Source organism: Chiloscyllium punctatum, unplaced genomic scaffold (genome assembly GCF_047496795.1).
Source record: "Chiloscyllium punctatum isolate Juve2018m unplaced genomic scaffold, sChiPun1.3 scaffold_698, whole genome shotgun sequence".
Taxonomy (NCBI): domain Eukaryota; kingdom Metazoa; phylum Chordata; class Chondrichthyes; order Orectolobiformes; family Hemiscylliidae; genus Chiloscyllium; species Chiloscyllium punctatum.
In genome coordinates this window covers 32,501-38,188 of record NW_027310432.1, presented here as the reverse complement: position 1 = coordinate 38,188, position 5,688 = coordinate 32,501, and positions in this window count along the sequence as shown.

Sequence of the window (5,688 nt, the reverse complement as noted above, 5' to 3'; positions counted from 1 at the left end):
ACCACTTCCCACGGTTCGAAATGCATGAAAATCGGCCTGTATACGGGGGAGGCACCCGCCTCGAAGACGAGACCGTCGGCAGACCCGCCGGGTCAAACCCGGCTGAGCTACCCGGCTCGGAAGCGCCAAAGTCGGGTTGAGCAGTCACATTCACTCCCATCCCCTTTTGGACCACTTCCCACGGTTCGAAATGCACGAAAATCGGCCTGTACACGGGGGAGGCACCCGCCTCGAAGACGAGACCGTCGGCAGAACCGCCGGAACAAACCCGGCTGAGCTACCCGGCTTACAAGTCTCAAAGTCGGTATGAGCAGACACGTCCACCCCATTCCCTTTTGGACCACTTCCCACGGTTCGAAATGCATGAAAATCGGCCTGTATACGGGGGAGGCACCCGCCTCGAAGACGAGACCGTCGGCAGACCCGCCGGGTCAAACCCGGCTGAGCTACCCGGCTCGGAAGCGCCAAAGTCGGGTTGAGCAGTCACATTCACTCCCATCCCCTTTTGAACCTCTTCCCACCGTTGGAAATGCACGAAAATCGGCCTGTACACGGGGGAGGCTCCCCCCTCGAAGGCGAGACCGTCGGCAGAACCGCCGGGTCAAACCGGCTGAGCTACCCGGCTTACAAGTCTCGAAGTCGGGTTGAGCAGTCACATTCACTCCCATCGACTTTTGGCAACTTCCCACCGTTGCAAATGCATGAAAATCGGCCTGTACACGGGGGAGGCACCCGCCTCGAAGTCGAGACCGTCGCAGAACCGCCGGGTCCAACCCGGCTGAGCTACCCGGCTTACAAGTCTCAAAGCGGGTTGGGCAGTCACGTTCACCCCCATTCCCTTTTGGATCACTTCCACGGTTCGAAATGCACGAAAACCGGCCTGTACACGGGGGAGGGTCCGCCTCGAAGGCGAGACCGTCGGCAGAACCGCCGGGTCAAACCTGGCTGAGCTACCGGCTTACAAGTCTCAAAGTCGGGTTGAGCAGTCACGTTCACTCCCATCGACTTTTAGACCACTTCCACGGTTCGAAATGCACGAAAATCGGCCTGTACACGGGGGAGGCACCCGCCTCGAAGACGAGACCGTCGGCAGAACCGCCGGGTCAAACCCGGCCGAGCTACCCGGGTTAGAAGCCTCAGAGTCGGGTTGAGCAAGTCACGTTCACTCCCATCGACTTTTAGACCACTTCCCACGGTTGGAAATGCACGAAAATCGGCCTGTACACGGGGGTGGCATCCGCCTCGAAGACGAGACCGTCGGCAGAACCGCCGGGTCAAACCCGGCTGAGCTACCCGGCTTACAAGTCTCAAGTCGGGGTTGAGCAGTCACATTCACTCCCATCGACTTTTGGGCAACTTCCCACGGTTCGAAATGCACAAGATTCGGCCTGAACACGGGGACGCTCCCCCCTCGAAGGCGAGACCGTCGGCAGAACCGCCGGGTCAAACCGGCTGAGCTACCCGGCTCGGAAGCGCCAAAGTCGGTATGAGCAGTCACGTTCACTCCATCCCCTTTTGGACCGCTTCCCACGGTACGAAATGCATGAAAATCGGCCTGTACACGGGGGAGGCACCCGCCTCGAAGACGAGACCGTCGGCAGAACCGCCGGGTCAAACCCGGCTGAGCTACCCGGCTTACAAGTCTCAAAGTCGGGTTGAGCAGTCACATTCACTCCCATCGACTTTTGGGCAACTTCCCACGGTTCGAAATGCACAAAATTCGGCCTGAACACGGGGGGACGCTCCCCCCCTCGAAGGCGAGACCGTCGGCAGAACCGCCGGGTCAAACCCGGCTGAGCTACCCGGCTTAAAAGTCTCAAAGTCGGTATGAGCAGTCACATTCACCCCCATTCCCTTTTGGACCACTTCCCACGGTTGGAAATGCATGAAAATCGGCCTGGACACGGGGGAGGCTCCCCCCTCGATGACGAGACCGTCGGCAGAACCGCCGGAACAAACCCGGCTGAGCTACCCGGCTTACAAGTCTCAAAGTCGGTATGAGCAGACACGTCCACCCCCATTCCCTTTTGGACCACTTCCCACCGTTGGAAATGCACGAAAATCGGCCTGTACACGGGGGAGGCACCGGCCTCGAAGACGAGACCGTCGGCAGAACCGCCGGATCAAACCCGGCCGAGCTACCCGGGTTAGAAGCCTCAGAGTCGGGTTGAGCAGTCACATTCACTCCCATCCCCTTTTGAACCTCTTCCCACCGTTGGAAATGCACGAAAATCGGCCTGTACACGGGGGAGGCTCCCCCCTCGAAGGCGAGACCGTCGGCAGAACCGCCGGGTCAAACCCGGCTGAGCTACCCGGCTTAAAAGTCTCAAAGTCGGGTTGAGCAGTCACATTCACTCCCATCGACTTTTGGGCAACTTCCCACCGTTGCAAATGCATGAAAATCGGCCTGTACACGGGGGAGGCTCCGCCCTCGAAGGCGAGACCGACGGCAGAACCGCCGGGTCAAACCCGGCCGGGCTACCCGGGTTAGAAGCCTCAGAGTCGGGTTGAGCAGTCGCATTCACCCCCATCCCCTTTTGAACCTCTTCCCACCGTTGGAAATGCACGAAAATCGGCCTGTACACGGGGGAGGCACCGGCCTCGAAGACGAGACCGTCGGCAGAACCGCCGGATCAAACCCGGCCGAGCTACCCGGGTTAGAAGCCTCAGAGTCGGGTTGAGCAGTCACATTCACTCCCATCCCCTTTTGAACCTCTTCCCACCGTTGGAAATGCACGGAAATCGGCCTGTACACGGGGGAGGCTCCCCCCTCGAAGGCGAGACCGTCGGCAGAACCGCCGGGTCAAACCCGGCTGAGCTACCCGGCTTACAAGTCTCAAAGTCGGTATGAGCAGACACGTCCACCCCCATTCCCTTTTGGACCACTTCCCACCGTTGGAAATGCACGAAAATCGGCCTGTACACGGGGGAGGCACCGGCCTCGAAGACGAGACCGTCGGCAGAACCGCCGGATCAAACCCGGCCGAGCTACCCGGGTTAGAAGCCTCAGAGTCGGGTTGAGCAGTCACATTCACTCCCATCCCCTTTTGAACCTCTTCCCACCGTTGGAAATGCACGAAAATCGGCCTGTACACGGGGGAGGCTCCCCCCTCGAAGGCGAGACCGTCGGCAGAACCGCCGGGTCAAACCCGGCTGAGCTACCCGGCTTAAAAGTCTCAAAGTCGGGTTGAGCAGTCACATTCACTCCCATCGACTTTTGGGCAACTTCCCACCGTTGCAAATGCATGAAAATCGGCCTGTACACGGGGAGGCTCCGCCCTCGAAGGCGAGACCGACGGCAGAACCGCCGGGTCAAACCCGGCCGGGCTACCCGGCTCGGAAGCGCCAAAGTCGGGTTGAGCAGTCACATTCACCCCCATCCCCTTTTGGGCCACTTCCCACGGTTCGAAATGCATGAAAATCGGCCTGTACACGGGGGACGCTCCCCCCTCGAAGGCGAGGCAGTCGGCAGAACCGCCGGGTCAAACCCGGCTGAGCTACCCGGGTTAGATGCCTCAAAGTCGGGTTGAGCAGTCACATTCACCCCCATCCCCTTTCGGCCCCCTTCCCACGGTTGGAAATGCATGAAAATCGGCCTGTACACGGTGGGCGCTCCCCCCTCGAAGGTGAGACCTTCGGCAGAACCGCCGGGTCAAATCCTGCCGAGCTACCCGCGTTAGAGGTCTCAATGTCGGCTTCAGCAGTCACATTCAATCCCATTCCCGTTTGGACCTCTTCCCGCCGATGGAAATGCACAAAATTCGGCCTGAACACGCGGGGCGCTCCCCCCTCGAAGGCGAGACCGTCGCCAGAACCGCCGGGTCAAATCCGGCTGAGCTACCCGCGTTACAGGTCTCAAAGTCGGGTTGAGCAGTCACGTTCACCCCCATCCCCTTTCGGACCCCTTCCCACGGTTGGAAATGCATGAAAATCGGCCTGTACACGGTGGGCGCTCCCCCCTCGAAGGTGAGACCTTCGGCAGAACCGCCGGGTCAAATCCGGCCGAGCTACCCGCGTTAGAGGTCTCAATGTCGGCTTCAGCAGTCACATTCAATCCCATTCCCGTTTGGACCTCTTCCCGCCGATGGAAATGCACAAAATTCGGCCTGAACACGCGGGACGCTCCCCCCTCGAAGGTGAGACCTTCGGCAGAACCGCCGGGTCAAATCCGGCCGAGCTACCCGCGTTAGAGGTCTCAATGTCGGCTTCAGCAGTCACATTCAATCCCATTCCCGTTTGGACCTCTTCCCGCCGATGGAAATGCACAAAATTCGGCCTGAACACGCGGGACGCTCCCCCCTCGAAGGCGAGACCGTCGCCAGAACCGCCGGGTCAAATCCGGCTGAGCTACCCGCGTTACAGGTCTCAAAGTCGGGTTGAGCAGTCACGTTCACCCCCATCCCCTTTCGGACCCCTTCCCACGGTTGGAAATGCATGAAAATCGGCCTGTACACGGTGGGCGCTCCCCCCTCGAAGGTGAGACCTTCGGCAGAACCGCCGGGTCAAATCCGGCCGAGCTACCCGCGTTAGAGGTCTCAATGTCGGCTTCAGCAGTCACATTCAATCCCATTCCCGTTTGGACCTCTTCCCGCCGATGGAAATGCACAAAATTCGGCCTGAACACGCGGGACGCTCCCCCCTCGAAGGTGAGACCTTCGGCAGAACCGCCGGGTCAAATCCGGCCGAGCTACCCGCGTTAGAGGTCTCAATGTCGGCTTCAGCAGTCACATTCAATCCCATTCCCGTTTGGACCTCTTCCCGCCGATGGAAATGCACAAAATTCGGCCTGAACACGCGGGACGCTCCCCCCTCGAAGGCGAGACCGTCGCCAGAACCGCCGGGTCAAATCCGGCTGAGCTACCCGCGTTAGAGGTCTCAAAGTCGGGTTGAGCAGTCACGTTCACCCCCATCCCCTTTCGGACCCCTTCCCACGGTTGGAAATGCATGAAAATCGGCCTGTACACGGTGGGCGCTCCCCCCTCGAAGCTGAGACCTTCGGCAGAACCGCCGGGTCAAATCCGGCCGAGCTACCCGCGTTAGAGGTCTCAATGTCGGCTTCAGCAGTCACATTCAATCCCATTCCCGTTTGGACCTCTTCCCGCCGATGGAAATGCACAAAACTCGGCCTGAACACGCGGGACGCTCCCCCCTCGAAGGTGAGACCTTCGGCAGAACCGCCGGGTCAAATCCGGCCGAGCTACCCGCGTTAGAGGTCTCAATGTCGGCTTCAGCAGTCACATTCAATCCCATTCCCGTTTGGACCTCTTCCCGCCGATGGAAATGCACAAAATTCGGCCTGAACACGCGGGACGCTCCCCCCTCGAAGGCGAGACCGTCGCCAGAACCGCCGGGTCAAATCCGGCCGAGCTACCCGCGTTAGAGGTCTCAATGTCGGCTTCAGCAGTCACATTCAATCCCATTCCCTTTTGGAACACTTCCCGCCGTTAACAATGCACGATATTCGGCCTGAACACGCGGGACGCTCCCCCCTCGAAGGTGAGACCTTCGGCAGAACCGCCGGGTCAAATCCTGCCGAGCTACCCGCGTTAGAGGTCTCAATGTCGGCTTCAGCAGTCACATTCAATCCCATTCCCGTTTGGACCTCTTCCCGCCGATGGAAATGCACAAAATTCGGCCTGAACACGCGGGACGCTCCCCCCTCGAAGGCGAGACCGTCGCCAGAACCGC